Source organism: Cetorhinus maximus, chromosome 1 (assembly GCF_964194155.1).
Source record: "Cetorhinus maximus chromosome 1, sCetMax3.hap1.1, whole genome shotgun sequence".
Taxonomy (NCBI): domain Eukaryota; kingdom Metazoa; phylum Chordata; class Chondrichthyes; order Lamniformes; family Cetorhinidae; genus Cetorhinus; species Cetorhinus maximus.
In genome coordinates this window covers 214,305,134-214,326,433 of record NC_135879.1, presented here as the reverse complement: position 1 = coordinate 214,326,433, position 21,300 = coordinate 214,305,134, and the positions used below count along the sequence as shown (strand labels likewise).

Genomic DNA, 21,300 nt, shown 5'->3' with positions numbered 1-21,300 from the left:
GATTTGCTACCACTCCAGTTTGATGGGTTCTGAAATGACCAGGAAGTCCAATGTGAGATCCGCAGATTCTGCCACATTTGGGGCAGATTATGTGTGAAGGGTTGGGTAGTTGGTTGTTTGGAGGTTTGTGAACTTCCTCGACTTTGCCTCTGCACCTTCCTGATGAAATCTTTCGATGTGTTCGGTGCCTCCCTGAATTAGCCTTCTCTCTTTTGGTCGATCACAAGCCAGGGTCTCCCATGAGTTCCGGGGGATGTTTGACCTCTTCAGGGATGCCTTGATGCATTTCTGCTGTGCTCTTGGGGATCTCCTGCTGTGACCGAGTTCCGAGTGTCAGAGTTACTTTGGGAGTCTGGTGTCAGCCATACGAATGACATGTCTCGCCCAGTGGAGCTGGTTTTGAGTGATTCGCAGGGCTGTGCAAGCTGTCTTGGGAGAGAACGCTGATGTTGGAGTCCTTTCTTGTGACTGGATTTGGAGGATCTTGCGAAGGCACCGCTGTTGGTACTTCTCCAGTGCTCTGAGGTGCCTGCTGTAGGGTTGTCCAAGTCTCTGAAGCATATAGGAGCATAGGGATCACTGCTGCCTGGTAAACCATAACCTTAGTCTTGGGTTTGAGATCTTAGTCCTCAAGTACTATTTTCCTCAGTCAGCCAAAGGCTGAGCTGGAAAATTGGAGGGAATGGTGAATTTTGTCATTTATATCTGCCTTCATCAAGAGGAGACTCCCAAGTTACACAAAATGGTCCACACTTTCCAGCATCTCACTGTTCATCTTAATTGATGGGGGGAGGCGTTTTGCTGCGGGAGCTGGTTGGAAGAGGACCTTTGTTTTCTGGGTGTTTAGTGAAAGACCCATTTTCTCATTTGCTTCAGAGAAGGAGTTGACAATGACCTGGAGCTCAGAGCTCAGATTCTAGGTGAATGCGCACACAAGCGCCATCTGCATACTGGAGTTCAATGACTGAAGTTGGAGTGGTTTTGGTTTTGGATTGAAGGCGGTGTAGGTTGAAAAGTTTCCCATCTATTCTGTAGATTATCCCTACGCTTGTGGGTAATTTGCTGGAGGTGAGGTGCAGCGTTGTAGTCAGGAAAATGGAGAAGAGAGTTGGTGCAATGACACAGCCTTGTTTGACTCCAGTCTTCACTGAGATAGGGTTTGCTGTGTTCTGTTGGTGAGAATCACAACTTGCATGTGTAGCTGGAGGATGGTGACATATTTCTAAGGGCAGCCAAATTTGAGGAGGATGCTCCATAAGCTCTTGTGGTTGACAGAATCAAAGGATTTTGTGAGATCAAAAAAGGCGGAATACAAGGGTTGGTGCTATTCCTCGCACTTTTCTTGAATTTGCCACACAATGAATATCATGAGCGAAATCATCCCAGTGCAGTAGTGGGCAGGAAAAATAACATTTTACCTGCAATGGTGGCTTTTCACGCTTTATCATCCCAATCCCGCCTCATTTATCATGCATTCCCAGGAAACATGTCATTTCGCTGGTGGGTGGCCTCTGATTCACCCGCCACACAGTCGCCTCGCTGCTTCCTCACCATATTTAAAGTGCACACATTTCAGTGCTTCCATCCCAGGACTGCTGCACATAAGACATGGCCCTGAAAGATAAGAAGACTGCAGTCCCCTGATTCAGTGACACGTCCTTGGAATGCCTTCTGCTCACCGTTGGAGCCTGCCGCAACGTCCTCTATTCCTGTTCTGGCCAGAGGAGGGCCATTAGTGTCACCACTCTGGCTTGGGAGGCGATGGTTGTGGTGGTCAGTGCCAATGCTGCATGGAAGAGGTTCCAGTGCAGAAAGAGGATAAATGATCTCATCCGTGCTGCCAGGGTAACGCAACCATCTCATCACCCTAAACTCACACGCTCACAAGCCCATTACACATTCACTGGCATCTCACTCACTGTTAACTCAAGGGACATCATCACTCACACTCTCACACGCACTCTCACATCTCCATCTGGCCTCATCTCCTCTGGAGACTGCCTCCTCAGCCCGCATCATTTTGAGATGACTTGCACAGATCAACATGTGTCCCCACACACACCCTGGGATACTCCTCTTCCCCAGCACAGCCCTCACCCTGCAGCCTCTTCCCTTGCCTAGGGCCACTTCTCCCCCTTCCTCAAGTAAGCCCTAGCCCAGCAGCCATTGAAAAGCCACCCTCGCTTTACAGCTGGTCTCGTAAGTAGAGACCTGCCCATGAGCCCCCCCTAAAAGTGATGTGGTGCTGCCTGTGCAGCCTGGCACTGATGACTGTGAGTGCTGCCCGAAGTAAGCTGGGCAAACAAGCTTCAAAGTCCCGAGTGAAGTGCAGCTTACCAGGGGCAAGTTGCTTATGTTTAGTTGCGAAACACGTTGACGTGCAATCACACCAACGCGTCCGGATGATCCAGCATGGAGGGATGATTCCTGCGAGCATCTCATCCCAACCAGGTGACTTTTCTGCTATGAATGCTGCCAACTTTTTGAGTGCTTTCTCTTTATCGCTATCCTATTTAACTTCTCTATTACATCTTCCTTTAATAACATACCCAATGGATCCAAGGGTATTGCCTATTTGCCTCCATTTGCACTCCGTAGAAACTCGGAAGGGGGCAGGATGATGTTGGGGGCCTGACTTGACGTCACTCTCAATGGGTTTGATTCCCTGCTTGCATGCAAGTCCATCTCAGCTTGGCTGGGAAAATTCCCCCACGAACATAATACTGGTGCACCTCGACCTAAATTCTCTGCTAGCCCTGAGTTATTTTGCACAGTTGCTAATCTATATTTTTACTGTGCCTTTATATTCTTGTGTTGATAAAATTACCTCAGGATGTAAGTACTCAATGCTGAGACCTTTCCTTACGTGGTTTGTACCATTTCACTGGCTTACGTTAAAGACAGTATAAATGCAAGTTGGCAGCATTCATCACAGAAAAGTCACCTGGTTGGGATGAGATGCAACCTAGTTTGTTGAGAGATGGGTATAAATTGCAGAGGGACTGGCCACAATCAAAAAGGGGAGACGGATAAAGCCAGCAATTACAGCCTATCAGTCCAGTGTCAGTGTTGGGGAAACTTTTAGAGAGCAGGGACAACAATCCAGGACAAAATTAATTGGAATTTGGAAGGATAGTAACAGACTTCAGAAGAACACAGACAGACGAGTGAAATGGGCCGACAAGTGGCAAATTAAATTTAACACAGAGAAGTGTGAAGTGATTAATTTTGGTAGGAAGAATGAGGAGAGGCAATATTAACTAAATGAGATGATTTCAAAGGAAGTGCAAGAACAGAGAAATCTGGCAAATCTTTGGAGGTGGCAAGACAAGTTGCGAAGGCTGTTTAAAGGCATACAGGATCATTAGTTTTATAAATAGAGGAATAGAGCACAAAAGCTAAACATTTATAAAACGTTGATTGGACGCTAGCTGGAATGTTGTGGTTAATTCCGGTTACTGCACTTCAGGGTGGCTAAGAAGATCTTAAGAGAAGGTACAATTCACTAAATTGGTTTCAGGGTGAAAGACTTCAGTTACTTTCACAGGCTAAAAAGACTAGAACAATTTCTCCTTTAACTCCTCTCACTTCCTCCAAATAAAAGGTGTGGCTATGGGTACCCGCATGGGCCCCGGCTATGCCTGTCTCTTTATGGGGTATGTGGAACATTCCTTGTTCCAGTCCTACTCCGGCCCCCTCCCACAACTCCTTCTCCGGTACACCGATGATTACTTCGGTGCTGCTTCATGCTCTTGTCGGGACCTGGAAAAATTTATTAATTTTGCTTCCAATCTCCACCCCTCCATCATTTTCACATGGTCCATCTCTGACACTTCCCTTCCCTTCCTTGACCTCTCTGTCTCAATTTCTGGTGATAGACTGTCCACCAATATCCATTACAAGTCTACCGACTCCCACAGCTACCTTGACTACAGCTCCTCACACCCCGCTTCCTGTAAGGACTCCATCCCATTCTCTCAGTTCCTTCGCCTCCGTCGCATCTGTTCTGATGATGCTACCTTCAAAAACAGTTCCTCTGACATGTCCTCCTTCTTCCTTAACCGAAGTTTTCCACCCACGGTCGTTGACAGGGCCCTCAACCGTGTCTGGCCCATTTCCCGCGCATCCGCCCTCACGCCTTCTCCTCCCTCCCAGAAACATGATAGGGTCCCCCTTGTCCTCACTTATCACCCCACCAGCCTCCGCATTCAAAGGATCATCCCTCCACCATTTCCGCCAACTCCAGCATGATGCCACCACCAAACACATCTTCCCTTCACCCCCCTGGCAGCATTCCGTAGGGACCGTTCCCTCCGAGACACCCTGGTCCACTCCTCCATCACCCCCTACTCCTCAACCCCCACCTATGGCACCTCCCCATGCATATGCAAAAGATGCAACACCCGCCCCTTCACTTCCTCTCTCCTCACCGTCCAAGGGCTCAAACACTCCTTTCAAGTGAAGCAGCATTTCACTTGCATTTCCCCCAACTTAGTCTACTGCATTCGTTGCTCCCAATGCGGTCTCCTCTACACTGGAGAGACCAAACACAAACTAGACGACCGCTTTACAGAACACCTGCGGTCTGTCCACAAGAATGACCCAAACCTCCCTGTCGCTTGCCATTTTAACACTCCACCCTGCTCTCTTGCCCACATGTCTGCGCTTGGCTTGCTGCATTGTTCCAGTGAAGCTCAACGCAAACTGGAGGAACAGCACCTCATCTTCCGACTAGGCACTTTACAGCCTTCTGGACTGAATATTGAATTCAACAACTTTAGATCTTGAACTCCTCCTCCATCCCCATCCCCTTTCCGTTTCTTCCCCCTCCCTTTTGTTTTTTCCAATAATTTATATAGATTTTTCTTTTCCCACCTATTTCCATTATTTTTAAATTTATACCTTTTATGCCCTGTTAGTCTTATTTCACCCCACCCCCACTAGAGCTGTACCTTGTGTGTCCTGCCATCCATTCTTAATTAGCACATTCTCATAGATAATATCACCACCTTCAACACCTCTTTGTTCTTTTGTCTGTGACATCTTTTGATTATCTGCTCCTATCACTGCTTGCTTGTCCCTACAACCACCCCCCCCTCGCCCACTTCTCTCCTCCAACCCCCCCCACCTTAAACCAGCTTATATTCCACCCCTCTCCTAATTTTACTCAGTTCTGTTGAAGGGTCATGAGGACTCGAAACGTCAACTTTATTCTTCTCCGCCGATGCTGCCAGATCTGCTGAGTTTTTCCAGGTAATTCTGTTTTTGTTCTAGAGAATCTGTGTTTGTCTCAAGAGAAAGTTAAGGGGAGATTCATAAGACGTGTTAAAAATCTTCAGTGTTTTTGGCAGAATAAATAATCTGGCAGTAGAGCAAGTAAATAGAATACACAGATTTAGTTGGCAAAGTGGTAGAAGCAGATTCATCAATAACTTTCCAAAAGGAATTGGATAAATACTTGAAAAGAAATATCCACTGAGTAATGGGGAAAGAGCAAGGGAGTGGGACTAATTTGATACCTCATTCATTGGCATGATGGGCTGATTGGCCTCTTTCTATGCTGTATCATTCTATGATACTATTCTACAATAATTAGGGCCCACAATGCTAAATATTTCCATGACTGACCAGATAATCAAAAGTAATTAATTAATTAAGATAACCAAATGTAATTAATACAGGAATTGATCCATCTCACAAGCAAAATAGTTATGATTATCTACTACTGGCAATTATATTTAGTCCCAACAATATGAATTCAACTGAAAGAACAAGAATTTTACTGCATGCTGAGAAAGTTGAAGCTGCTTTGTACAACCCAGCCCCAGGTGAGGTTCCCCAAAGTTGTTGATCAAGGTGAGACCCCTCAATTTGTCACTGTCTGGCTGGGACACCCCCAAATTGTTATGTCCTGGGTAAGGAGGGATGAACTGGCTCCCTGTCTTTATTCAGCACCCCCCCCCACCTTTCTGTTGGTCGCAACAAGATTTAATCTAAAAAGGATCCCTTTCACGGATACCTTTTTCCCAGACCCAATCATTCTGGTTTTGAAGGAACCAATTTGATCAGACTTCCTTCAGTTAAAGGTAAGAGTAAGTTTATTAATTACTAAAGGCACGAAAGGATAAAACACATGTATATACGATCATACAGGTTAAAAGTAAGAATTTAGCTTCAAGTAAGTGAATATATATATAATGTATATGGCACAATCCTTGACTCGTGGGGAGTAAGTGATTGAACGTTGTGGCCGTTGCCATTCGAGGTTCCAGTAGAGTTGACTCCGGCAGACGAATAATCGGTTTCGAGGTTCCAGTAATGTTGAATTTGGTAGAGAGGTAGAGAGATTGGGATACCTGCAAAATGGCGATTTTCAGGGGTAGTGTGTGTGACTGTTACTTCTGTGTCAAACTTCCAGCACTTGCTCTCTCAGGACACCCACCAACAGACAGACACAAGGGCAGCTTTTCAGTTCACTTTTAACCCCTCCTTTGTATATTCCAAGCGGGAAGCAAATTCACAAATCTGTCTGGACATTGCTCACGGGATTTCTTGATGAGATGATACTCGTCTCCCATTATGTCCCATTGTCTCTACTGGAGGGACCAATTAGTTTCTGGCTGTCTTTAGAAGTACCTTCTCTGGCGAAAGGGTAGGGTTCCATTACCCCTTAGGGAGTCACCCTTCAGCATTCCACCCAGAGGCTTGAGTGCGTTTTTAAGTCCAATATTTCCGGACGCAATTTGCTGTTATCCCTTCATTATCGTGATAATTATCAGCAATAGCGTTTTTTTTCCCATTGTTAATTTTCCACATAAGAGTGTGATACATGAATGCTCAATTATTTCAGAAGATAGTAGATAGATAGTTCATAGAAAGACAGTACATCGTACAGCTGATAGATATCAATAAATAGATTGGCAATTTTTGATCCTTGTTCTGCTTTGTGTACAAACTAAAACATACTGATCCCACAAGCCATAGGATCACTAAACATTATGACACAGAAGGTGGTCACTCGGCCCATTGTATCTGTGCTGGATGTAATTTCACACTGCGATAAAGGCTAGATTCTGTTTTTAATGGTTAAGGGATGAATATTGTCCACGACACTGGAGAGAACTCCCCTGCTTTTCTTCAAAGTCATGCCATGGGATCTTTTACAAGCATCTGAGAGGACAGACAGGAGCCTCAGTTTAGCATCTCATCTAACAGTATGATGATCCCTCCGCCCTGCAGAGACTCATGTCCTCAGAGACTCAAGTCTTTAGAATTGGGATTTGAGCCAACCACCTTCTGACTAAGAGACAAGAGAACAAATCGCTGAGCCACAGGCAACAGTGCAGGCTAATACAGAGAAATCCCTGCTTTTGCCATTGTTATCGCTCTCATTTTAATTGCTTTTTAATTTTGTCATAATATTGCTGGAAAAAGAAACATGTTGTTGAAGCTTTTCGTCCTGCACTCATCAGGAATGCAAAATTTTAAAGGGAGCACCAACTTATACTGCATGAGAAAAAGGTGTTGATTGGTTGGCATGTTGACTCTGATTGATCAATGGGTTGCCATAAAGAGTGCACCAAGGAACTATTGTCCCCCACCCATTTGTTTAATGCAAAAAAGGTGCAATGCCTAGATATGTTCCTTTTACCTGCAGAGGACAGATCCCTGTGCATGAATGTATGTAGCTTGCAGCAAGTGTAAGTGAGCCACATTATGAGCCCAACTGATACACTAACAATCGGTTAAATGTTAATTCTTAGCACATTCAGGATTGATTAGCAAGTGCTATCCCTCCTCTTCCTTCAGGTATCATGCCCAAAGAGGACATTGCTGGCCATGGATTTCCATGGGATTGATCCATGATTTTGCTTGGCTAAGTACTGCAGTATTTTGCCATTGCCTTCTGCAATATGGCTGACCAGGAAACTCCCATTCTTTACCATCTTCCATCAGGCTTATTGGAAGGATTTACAGGCTAAACCTGTTTGGCCATGTTATGAACACACTTGCCATCAAGTCCTGAAGTGGAACTTGAATGTGGAGACTACCACTGTACCACAAGACCTCTGAAATCACATCTAATGTTAGAAATTATGTTCCAAGTTTTGCAAGCATGGGTTGGCTGAGTAAGGTCAGTAGTCTGCCTATTGTGAACAGCTGAAGGGACATGCTATTTGATATGATCTGCCAGTCTTTGGGACAAACAGCCTACATACCTGGCATCACATCAGCACTGAAATTCATAAACCACATTGCTCAGTTGTGTGATAGGCAGAATGTCTTGTTGGCTTGATGGCAGCATCCTAGCTCTTAGTGGAAAATACCACTTGCTTTGCTATTGCATAATAGCAATATGAAATGGCTAGCTTTACCTGTTGCTGAAATTCCTTTGCAGGCAAGAGGAACATGTCCAGGCACTGCGTATTTTTTGAATTAAACAAAAGCACGAGGGATAATGGTTTCTTGGCACATTCTCCATGGCAATGCTTTGACTAATCAGAGACAACTTACCAACCAATCAATACCCTTTTCTCATGCAGTATAAATTGTTGCTCCATTTGAAATTTGGCATTCTTGTGTCTGTCCTGATGAGTGCAAGATGAAAAGTTTCAACAGCATGTCTCCTCTTTTTCAGCAATTCTCAAGGTCTGTACTACCAAGCAACTACTTATCATAATGACCCTAATTTGCTTCATCAGTATTGTAAGATCACCCAACCTACTCTATTGTCACCGTCTATCAGTAAAGAAAACATGGAAAACAAACATCAGCTTGCAAGTGAATACTTCAATCACTTTTCCCCTCTAAAATAACTTTTTATTGACAAAGGATCGGTTGTATCGAGGTGGTGGAGGCTGATTTTTGATGCCGTCAGTCTATGATGGGTGGCAAGGCTGGCAGAAGCTGGTAAAAGAGTGAGGATATTTGCTCTCACTTTGTTATTCCTATTCAACTCAGTCAGGATGGGATGGAACAGGCAATGCAACAGAGCACAGTAAACCCGTGGCATAGGTAAGGTTCCAAGCTTTTAGTTTTTAATTCATTTCCACCAATAAAGTCCAAGATTTTAAAATGATTCATGATTATGTTTTTTTGAAATGATTTTCAGCCCAAGAATGGACAGACTTGTTAAATCCTGTGTAATTCGCTGAAATCATCTAATTTTGTATTTTGGTTCCAAATGCCATTTTTACAACGTGTACCCTATTGAGTCTGCTCTCATCATACTGCAAGACACCATAAAATATTAACTTAAAGTAAATAAAATAAAATTAAGGAAGTATGAAAATAGATCAATTGAAAACGTTTGTGAGCTTTTAGTAATCTTTTTACACATCTGGAAAATGTAACTAATTTTTTTCCTTGATTTTTATTTCGATGGATTATTTATCTTTATTCACTTTTAGCATCCTACATGTAGCGTGCTGTGTCAGTCCAATATAGTGCCCGCTGGGTATGAACCTATGATATGAAACCATCCCTAAATTTGCATTCAATAAAGAACTTGGAAATCTTACAGGACTTTTCACAACCACAGAATGTTCCCAAGTGCTTTTACAGCCAATGACGTACTTTTGAAGTGTAATCACTGTTTCAAAGTAAATTGTGAATTTCTCTGAAAATGGCTGATGTAGGAAATACAAATGTCACCTTGATGTCCTTCTGAATTTGGGATTAATTCATATTGCTGTGTTACAGGAAAGGGAGCTTTACTGTTCAGCTCACTGAGCGACACCTGATCTGAAGAACCTCCTCTTCCTCCACTTCTAGTCAACAAAGAACAACAATTCACAAATGTTCTGGATCAATTGAAAATTATTTACCTTTATCAACGCAACTCAGTGAATTTGGATTTCTGCTTACACTTTTGAAGCATCAACTAGTGCAGTGTCTGCAGTATTTTAACAGTAATGCCAAGGGTAACCATGGTGATACTGGTTGCCGACGGAGTTGTGGAGAGGGAGAAAGCAAATCTTCATATTGCCCACTCTATCGCAAGCGCATTAGAACATAAGAGATAGGAACACGAGTAGACCATTCGGCCCCTCGAGCCTGCTCTGCCATTCAATAAGATCATGGCTGATCTTCTTGCGTTTCGATTTCCACATTCCCATCTAACCCTGATAACCTTTGATTCCCTTGCCTAACAAGAATCTATCTACCTCTGCCTTAAAAATATTCAATGACCCACCTCCACCACCTTCTAAGGCAGAAAATTCCAAAGTCGCACAACCCACAGAGAGAAAAAATTTCTCCTCATCTCTGCCTTAAAAGGGCGACCCCTAATTTTAAAACAGTGCCCCCTAGTTTTGGACTCAGCCACAAGAGGAAACATCCTTTCGATGTCCACCTTGTCAAGGCTGTTTGGCATCTTGTATACTTCAATCAAATCACCCCTCACTCTTCCAAACTCCAAACAAGCCCAGCCTGCCCAACCTTTCCTCATATGACAGCCCACTCATTCCAGTTATAAATCTAGTAAACCTCCTCTGAACCGCCTCCAATGCATTTACACCTTTCCTTAAATAAGGAGATCAAAACTGCACACAGTATTTGAGGTGTGGTCTCACCAATGCCCTGTATAACTGAAGCATAACATCTTTACTTTTATGTTCAATCCCTCTCATAATAAAGGGTAGCATTCCATTAGCCTTCTTAATTACTTGCTGTATCTGCATGCTAACTTTTTGTGACTCATGTACTAGAGCACCTTGATCCCTCTGCACCTCGGTATTATGCAGCCGTTCTCATTTGAGTAGTACTCTGCTTTTTTGTTCTTCCTGCCAAAGTGAACAAGTTACATTTTCCTATATTAAACTCCATTTTCCAGATCTTTGCCCATTCACTCAACCTATCTATATCCATCTGCAACCTCCTCATGTCCTCTTCACAACATACTTTCCTACCTATCCTTGTGTCATCTGCAAATTTAGCTACAATGTCTTCCCTCATCTAAGTCATTGATGTAAATTATAAAAAGTTGAAGTCCCAGTACAGATCCCTGTGAGATGCCACTCATAAAATCCTGCCAATCAGAAAAAGACCCATTTATGCATACTCTCTGCTTTCTGCCAGCCAGTCAATCTTCTATCCATGCTAATATGTTACCCACTACACCATGCCCTTTAATTTTCCAAAATAATCTTCGATGTGGCACCTTATCAAATGCCTTCTGGAAATCCAAGTACAGTACATCTACAGGCTCTCCTTTATCCAGTGCGCATGTTACCCCTTCAAAAAACTCCAATAAATTAGTTAAACATGATTTTCCTTTCACAAAACCATGCTGACAATTGCCTTGAGCTCTTCTAAGTGCCCAGCTACAACCTCCTTAATGATTGATTCTAATAGCTTCCCCACGACAGACGTCAAGCTAACTGGCCTATAGTTTCCTGTTTTCTGCCTCCCTTGGACAGAGGGGTTATATTTGCTACTTTCCAATCTGATGGAACCTTTCCAGGATGTAGCGAATTTTGGAAAATTAACACTAGTGCATCGACTACCTCATTAGCCACCTCTTTTAAGACCCTAGGGTGTAGTCCATTGGGACCCGGAGACTTGCCAGCCCATCAATTTACTCAGTACCGTTTCCCTAGTGATTTCAATTTCACCAAGTTCCTTTCTCCCATTCATTTCCTGATTTGCTATCATTGGAATGTTTTTTGTATCCTCTATAGTGAACACAGAAGCAAAATATTTGTTCATTTCTTCTGCCATTTCCTTATTACCTATTATTAACTCCCTGCTGTCAATCCCTAGAGGACCAACACTCACTTTACTTACTCTTTCTGTTTTTAAGTACCTGTAGTAACTCTTGCTATCCATTTTTACATTTCTAGCTAGCTTCCTTTCATTCTCTAATTTCTTTCTCCTGACTAACCTTTTAGTCATTCTCTGCCATTCTTTATATTCTGTCCAATCACCTGTCCTACCACTCATCTTTGCAGAGTTGTAGGCTTTTTTGTCAAGTTTGATGCTTTCCTTAACATCTCTAGTTAACCACGGATGGTGAGTCCATCCCTTAGAATTTTTCTTTATAGCAGGAATATACTTATTCTGAATACTCTGAAATATCCCCTTAAATGTCTGCCACTTCTTCTCTACTGATCTATCCTCTAGTTTAGTTTCCCAGTTCACTTCAGCTGTTTCAGCTTTCATCCACATAGTTGCCCTTATTTAATTTTAAGATACTAGTCTTAGACCCACTCTTCTCCCTTTCAAACTGGATGTAAAATTCAATCATATTGTAGTTGCTGCTCCCTAGGGGTGCCTTTACTCTGAGGTCATTAATTAATCCTGTCACGTTACACAATACCAAGTCTAATATAACCTGCTCACTGGTTGGTTCCAGAACATGCTGCTCTAAGAAACTATCTTGAAAGCATTCTAAGAACTCCTCATCGAAGCTACTACTGCCAATCTGATTTTTCCAGTTAATGTGTAGATTAAAATCACCCATGATTATTGCCATCCCTTTATCACAAGCACACAGTATTTTGTCTTGAGTACTTTGTCCTGAACTGTGGCTACTGTTAGGGGGCCTGTAGACCACTCCCACTAATGACTTTTTTCCCCTACTATTCCTCATCTCCACCCAAACCGATTCTACATCCTGATCTCTTGAACCGAGGCCATCTGTAACTATTGCACCAATGCCCTCTTTGATTAACAGTGCTACCCCTCCACCTTTACCTAGCTTCCTATTCTTCTTGAATGTCATGTACCCTTTAATATTAAGGACCCAATCATCAGCAGCATCCAATAAAAAGTTCCTTCGATGTGGCCCAACACTTCACTCAGTAACAAATACACATTTTGAAGACTGTTTTGCATTTGAGTCTGTAAAAACTAAGTGGAACATGCAAGTAAATAAAATTTTAAATCTAACTGTTAGTCATACTGTGTCATTTGCGTTGTTGAGAATGGGTTTTGAATTTCCAGTAATGTTCTGTAACTATAACCAAAGAAGCTTAAGATTAAGATTAGAAGTCTAAGATTACCTGGAGCAGAGAGTCACACATTGCTTTGGCTGCAGCTGCTTTATTATAATGGTGCAAAGTGAACTTTTAAAATCTACATTGGGCTTGATTTTTCTGTAGTATTGACAGTGAAATGTCAGCATTCCTCTGAAATTTACAGCAATGTCTGGAATCCCAAGCGTGCAGTTAAATGTGGGAACATGGAAATCCAGAAGTTTCTGTCAGAGATTTTTTGTTTTTGCAAAGGGTGCACTGAAGTCCCCCCAGACCGTATCATGTAAAAATCACGGAGCTGACGAGAACTTGCCCTATTACACTATTAATCTCACTGCAAATCCCCTTAAAAAGGGTAAAACTTATTGAATGTGGTATAACTGGGTACTTAACGGCACACTAAGCTCATAATTACTGCTGAACAGCCTGACCCGAAAAACTAATTTTCTATTTGTAAAATTTCTCCCTTATGAAAAAATAATTCACATTTTTAGAATTTTAAAAAATGTTTCTTTATGATATTTCAGCTTCTACTTTAATTCCATGAGTATATCCCAATGATTCATTTTGTTCTCTGCAACATTTTGATTAAAAGTGAAATACTCAGGGCACTTTACGTCCCAATTTGCCATCTGTGAGAATATCTCAATGAGATTGGTAACTAATGCTTTTTGATGACATCATTTTTGCTGGACACCTGGAGACCTCCTTAACTTAGTACCAGATTCCAACTGATGTCAGGAAAGGGAGAAACGACAGAGATTGCTCAAACTATGAAGAGAGCTTTCTTCAATGTCAGCACTGTCACTACCTGGTTGACCACATAATCCAGGCCATTAAAGATCAGAAAGAGTTCAATTGATTCACTGAACCATATATTGTTAATGTTAGTAAAAACCAATCAGGACAGCCATGTTTTTACCAACATCAAAAGGTTACTAGCATTTGGATGCAGAGTTAGCTTCTCTTCCTGCTCTTGCACCGCTACTTCTGGTGTCCACCAAGGATCTATTCTTAACCCCTCCTATTTCTCAGCCACATGCTGTCCCTTGACAACATCATCTAAAAACACAGTAACAGTTTTCACATGTATGCAAACAACACCCAGCTCACCACCACCTCACTTAACTCTTCCACTGTCTCTAAATTATTAGACTGCTTGGTTGAGATCCAGTACTGGATGAGCACACAAACGTACCTCCCTCCTTGACACTCTCAGGCAGTGCATTCCAGATTCTGACCACTCACCGTATAGAAGATGTTTTCTTTTGTCGTCTTTGGTTCTTTTGCCAATTGCCTTAAATCAATATCTTCTGCTTCTCGGCCCATCCACGAATGGGATCAATTTCTCTCCCTCAAGATTTCCAGTACTTTTATCAAATCTCCACTCAACCTTCCCTTCTCTAAGGTGAACAAACCCAGGCTTCTCCAACCTATCCTCGTAACCGAAGCCCCTCATCCCTGGAACCATTCTCGCAAATCTCTTCTACACCTTTTCTAAAATGTTTACATCCTCCCTAAAGACTGATGCCCAGAATTGGACACAATACTCCAGTAGAAGCTGAAACAGTGACTTATAAAAGAACATCATAACTTTGCTTAATATTTTATACCTCTATTTATAATGCCCAGGATCCCAGATGCCCTTTGAATTACTTTCGCAATCTGCCCTGCTACTTTCAACGATGGGTGTACATATATCCCCAAATCTTTCTGTTCTGGCATCCACTTCTTCCTACCAGAGTAGCACATCACATTACTCTGCATTAAATATCATCTGCCATGTGTCCACGCATTCCACTAACCCATCTATGTGCACTTGACATTTATTACTATCCTCCTCACATTTCACAATACTTCCAAGTTTTGAAATTGGATCCTGTATGCCAAAGCCTAAATCATAAACATACATGAAGAAAAGCAGTGGTCATAGCACTGACCTATGCGACATACCCTTTTCCAGTCCAAAAAACAACCATTCACCAGTACTCTCTGTTTCCTGTCACTCAGCCAACTTCATGCTGAGACATCCATGCTGTCACCGATACCATGGGCTTCAGCTTTGCTGAAAAGCCTACTATGCGTCACTTTATCAAACACCTTTTGGAAGTCCATATACACAGCATTAACCACATTACTGTCATGAACCTTCTCTGTTACCTTATCAAAAATCTCAATCAAGTTAGTTAAGCATGACTTAATTGAACAACTCTGTAACACCTCCATAATATGATTCAATGCCACCCTTGCCTCAGCTTATCTGCTGCTGAAACCCTCATCTATGTCTTTGTTACCTCTACGCTTGATTATTCCCATGCAAGCCTGGCCAGTCCCCCAAATTCTACCCTTTGTAAACCTGAGGGCATCCAAAATTCTGTTGCCCATGTTCTTACTTGCACCAAGCCTTATTCAACCACCACCCTGTACTTGCTGACCTACACTGGTTCCCAGTTAAGCATTGCCTCAGTTTTAAAATTCTCATCCTTGTTTTCAAATCCCTGAAAGGTCTTGCCCCTCCCTACCTCTGTAATCTCCTCCATCTCCACAACCCTCTGTGATATCTGTCCTCTTCTAATTCTAGCCTCCCGAGCATCTCTAGCTTTAATTGCTATGCCAATGGCGGCTCTGCTTTTAGCTGCCAAGTTCCTAAGTTCTGGAACTTCCCCTTTAAACCTCTCTGCCTCGCTAGCCTCCTATAAGATGCTCTTTAAAATGTTCTTCTTTGAACAAGCTCTTGCTCATCTACCCTAATATCTCCTTATTGGCTTGGTGTCAAACTTTGCTTTATAAAGCTCCTGTGATGTTTTGTTACATTAAAGACACTATATAAATAGCTGTTGAGTATTGCATGTGCCTAAGAATGCAGAGTACTGCACATGTTTAAGGATGCCATTTAACTTTTCTGTAGCAGTTTGATACAACTGAATGGCTTGCTGGGCCATACCAGAGGGTAGTTAAGAGTCAACCACATTGCTGTAGGTCTGAAGTCACATGTTAATCAGACTGAGTCAGGACAGCAAATTTCCTCCCTGAAGGACATTAGAAGGATTTTATGTAGTTCCATGATCCTCATTACTGAAACAAGCTTTTATTACAGATTTATTCAAAATTGAATTAAAATTCACTTAGCTGCTGTGCTGCAATTTGAACTCATGGCTCCTTAACATTAGTCCAGGCCTCTAGTCCTAACATTCCCACTATGCTACTGAGCAGCTCGAACAATATACAAGAAGCTCAACAAAGCAGGACAAAGAATAAAGCAGCCCACTTGATTGGCATCCCATTCACCCACCTTGAACACTCACTCCCTCCACCGCCAGCGCTAGTATAAGTATATCTGTGAGATGCACTGCAGCAATTCAGCTTTGACAGCACCTTCCAAGCCCTCTACCTCTGGCACCTAGAAGAACAAGGGCAGCAGATACATGGGAACACCAGTACCTGCCCATTCCCCTCCGAGCCACACAACATCCTGCCTCGGAAATATATCGCCGTTCATTCACTGTCGCTGGGTCAAAATCCTGGAACCCCCTCCCTAACAGCACTGTGGATGTACCTACCCCACCTGGACTGCAGCGGTTCAAGAAGGCAGATCACCACCACCTTCTCAAGGGCAACTAGGGATGGGCAATAAATGCTGGCCTGGCCAGTGATGCCCACATCCCGTGAAAGAATATATGTGAAAAAAGTGAAACACACAAGAGTTTAATTTGCAGACAATTCTACTGCTTATGGCCTCATGGCAAGTATCAGGTCGGCTTTTGGAGGGTTCAAAGGACAAGAAGCCCGGAAGAGTGGCACATAATTATCACACGCACCTTCCCAAAGCAACGTCACTTTAATAGCACAAATGACATCATGGTAATGTGTCTTAAAAATAACAGTGCAAAAGCTTCCGAGGAAACTTCCGTTAGAGCTTTCAGGAGTTCTCGGCTGCTCGGCTCCGTGAATGATAAAGAGCGTTTCCACGCATGAATCAGAATTTGTAACACACTGAAACCGCATCTCCTCTCAATAATGGAGAATTCACTCATGCACCCCCCAACTGCATTCACTGGTGTTTTACTGCGGTTTACTTAACATTTCGGTTAAGAAAGCTATAGATAAATCACAGCAAAGTAAGCAGACCGACCACATGCCAGAATTTATTTAAAATAAAAGAACCATTGCTTTTTTTAAAAAAAAATCCCAAGACTTTCGGATACGGCACAGCATGCAGAGTGATTGAGGATTAAATGCTCCGTTAGCCAGGCTCAGGGTGCCAATGAATCTTTTTTTCTGGGGTGGGGTGGGGGGACAATATGCCGGGTCAGCTGGGGGCACAGGCAATCCTTCAATCAGTGCATTTGAGTAAATGAGAGAGGGGGGCCCATGGAGTACACCTCTGTAACAAAAACATGGTTCAAGACTCAACCTACAACAGGAGAACGAGTGTGTCACGATGCTTACCTGTCAGAATCTGGATTGGTGCATCTGTCATGTTTGGGGTTGGGGTGGGTGGGGCGTGGTGACTGGAGATAGAGGCACTCAGCAATTCGGCGACCACGCTTGTTTCTCTCAATGTAAACCATCAGTCGACTCCAATTCCTGATTGCATTTTCCTTCATATTATTTTATCCCCGTCTCCACTGTTGGAAAGTGGGCGCCCAGCGTCTTAGAAGTTTTTTTATATATATATATATAAATGAAATTGTTCTTTATTTTAAGCCTCCGCGATGGTTGTGCGCCAACTCTCAGGGATTTCATACAATGCAATCCATTCTCCCCTTCTGAGATTAGGACGCAGACTGACTCACCAAACACAACAAACACTGAGGGGAGGAGGAAATGCAGAATGTTCGCTCTGTGGTTGATTATTTTGCCAGTGCACGGAGAAGTCACAACTCTGCCGACACCACTCATCCGAATTTTACAGGGACCCCAAACTCGCTCCCAATGCAACAGATCCTGGAGCTTTTCCTCTCCACCTCAAAATGTCCTGGAAATTTATTCACCGGGACTCGAATCTCGGTCAGAGGAGACGGACATCCAACGGAATTGAATTTTTTAGGCTAGGGTCGGAAGACTCCGAAAAGATGGCAATAGCTCCTCGGGAGTCCGGTTTTACATTTTTTTTAGAGAACATCGCGTTTGCAGCCAAACGATTACAGGGATAACCGTACAATGCCCAATTATAACATGTTTGTAGGAATAAACTGCGCTGTGCGGATTAAATAGTGCTATTTGTGTTGGCATTTGATTGCATTTTCAGCATTAGTGATATTTAAATATGTACATGACTTGTTTATTTTTAATTTATGTTTTTAAAATAAAGTGGAGGGGGGGGGGGGCGCACTGAAAGTATGACCGGAAGAACCTGTTTTAACAAAACAGCTCTCAATGATTATGCCCAAAACACCCTTCAATTACGTTGTCATCTCCAGTGGCTGTCCCTTGATTTGAGGATGATGTGTGTTTCTGCCCTGGGTCGTCCTGTGACTGAACTGGTTGCTTCTCGACCCACAGATCTTTGGGCACATGGGGCAGGATGTCCCACGAGGTAATGGGACCCTGGAGAGCAGGATTTACTTCCTTTTCTTCCTTTCTTTGCCCTCATCACTAAGGTGTTTGGATTCACAGTGTGATGCAGCTTGATGGACCATTTGCTGTCATGCTGAACAATTGGTGGCAAGATTCCTTCCAGTCACTAATGTCAATGCAGCTGTGTTTCAAAGAGAAGCATTTTCTTTGCCCCCTTCTGGAGCACTGGCCATCGGAGAGTTGAGAGAACAGGGCCTGGTGGGAAGGATGATTTTCTGCCATGTGGACGCAGTGGCCAGTCCATCAAAGCTGAGTTTGCAGGATGCTTGTTGACCTGGCTTCAGGGAGGACACTAGTGGTTGCTTAATTACTTGTAAACACTGCGTGTTCGTGCTTTAATTAAGGCTGCTGTCCAATCTCGGTTTATTAGGCATTTATTAAGACTAACACAGGACCTTCTTTCCTGGGAGGTTTAAAGGTGGAATGCTGCTCTCAACACTGTCTCCAAATAAAAATATACTCCTGAAACTTCAAATGTAGAAATTTATTAAGAAAAATAGAACATGCTAACATTATTGGGGGTAGGCGCAATGTGGAGTTCAGGCCACAATCAGATCGGCCATGATCTTATTGAATGGCAGAGTAGGCTCGAGGGGTCAAATGGCCTACTCCTGCTCCTAGTTCGCATGTTCATATGCAGGAAATACACTATAAGTATGAGGACAAATATCTGCTCTTAACTATTAGATATATATCCTTCATTGGGTCCGATTTCAGAATTCTAGCACTTGTGTTTTCTTTAATGGCAGAAGACATTCATTCTTTGAGTGCAGACATCAAGTCTAAAAGGCAAACTGTTCTGGCACAGCCGATGGTAAATGCTAAGCTGCTCAAATCCCAAAGAGAAACTTGAAACAACTGCCACAACTGTTTTGCAATTTGTATATATTTTGAGATGTGTGCCTTGAATTCAGTAGTAATAAAGCCACCAAGTCTTATAGGGTTCTTACAAAACTAAAACCTTTATTAAATAAAAAAATGATTTTAAGCACATACATGGGTTTACAAATTACTACTATTATAGTTCCTAGCTCCCCTAGTTAATCTAACTCCCAGTTACACTTCTGCTAAGGCAACAGTAAAACACATAGACTCAGGCAAAACACACACCTTGGACAGTCAAATTCAAAGTGAGTTTTCTCAGCTTCAGTTCCTTGTAGACAGCAGCTTAAGGCTTAGATGCTGGAGGCTTTTCACACTTGTGTTAGATCTTAAAGTGCCTTCCCTTACACATAGCCTTCTCTCCTTTATACATATTTTCCCCTTTGAATGCAAATTCCCATTGTTTCACTATGCCTTTGGACTCTACCTCTCTAATAATAAAAATCTATCTTAGTACCAATTTTACCAGTAATCTCTGGGAAAAATAAACTCACTGTTTCTTAGGTTCTCCTGGCTAGGTGAAACATTTCACCCCCTCTTTTGAATTCAAGCTATTTTGGTTTATTTAAAATGCAAATTTTCCTTTTACACCTCACATCCTACGAGTTGAGCAATGTTTACCTATTTCACATTTCAAACCTAGCTTGTGTCTGATACATCAAAGCCTTTAATTCAATTAAGTTGCCCCCCCCCCCCCCCCGCACACACACTATTCCTATCCTTACAATAAATTCCAATAACATTATGAAAATTATTATATTTTCCGACCATTCCCCTCCTTACTAAAAATGATCTGACATAATTTAAAAAGACGACTTCATTTTCTGAACCCATCTTACATTTCCTCTTATACTTATCACATTTCCAGATATGCATCTAGAATTAGCATAATATATATACAAATCCTTGGTATCAACAAAAATCATTCCAGTCCAGTGTCCAGGTTGTAAATGTCCAATTTTCCCTTCAAGCTTCAAACTCTTGACAATGCATCTGCAATCAGATTTTCTCATCCAGCTGCATGTATAATCTGTAGATTAAATGATTGCAGTAATATACTTCATCTGAATAGCCTTGCTCTTTTGTTTCAAAATTTGTCCAGAAACATTTAAAGGATTGTGGTCTGTATAAACAATTGTTTCTGACAAACTGTTTGCAACATAAATCTCAAAATACTGCAACGCTAACACCAACCCTAAAGTCTTCTTTTCGATCATTGAATGTCTTCTCTGTTGTACATTCAACTTCCATGAAAAATACCTTATCGGTTTCTCAATTCCAGTGTCATCATCTTGTAACAACACGGCCCCAATGCTTATATTGCTTGCATCAGCGGCGAACTTAAATTGCTTGGCATAATTGGGCACTGCCAAAACTGGTGCTGTAGTTAATACAGTCTTCAAGCCATCAAATGCCTTTTGACACTCCTGTGCTCATTGAAACTTCTTGTTCCTTTTTAATAATTCTGTCAATGGAGCAACCACACTGCTAAAATTTGGTTCAAATTTCCGATAAAACCCACTCATGCCCAAAAATCTCAAAACTTCTTGGTTTTGTTGTAGGCATGGAGAAATCCATGATAGCCTTTACTTTCATATCTCTTGGAGCCACCTTACCATGTCTAATGGTATGGCCTAGATACGTAACTTGCACTTTTGCAAATTCATTTTTAGCCAAGTTCATCACCAAATTAGCTTCTTGTAATTGACAAAACAATTCTTCTGGATACTGTAAATGCTCCTCCCATGTTTGACTGAAAACTATCAAGTCGTCAATATAAACAGCACAATTGCTCAGTTCTGCAATTACTTTGTCAGTCTTTGAAATGTTGCAAGTGCATTTGTCATACCAAATAGTATAG

At 42.3% G+C, this 21,300-nt stretch overlaps 1 long non-coding RNA gene across 1 annotated transcript in view; it reads left to right on the top strand.

The window, feature by feature from the left end:
• Positions 1-9,757, top strand: part of LOC144691499 (uncharacterized) — an 87,319-nt gene extending 77,562 nt beyond the window's left edge. Inside the window, exon 3 of the long non-coding RNA XR_013579146.1 lies at positions 9,703-9,757. This is a non-coding gene — a long non-coding RNA (uncharacterized LOC144691499). The remainder of the gene's footprint in view (positions 1-9,702) is intronic.
• The last annotated feature ends 11,543 nt before the right edge of the window (positions 9,758-21,300 follow it).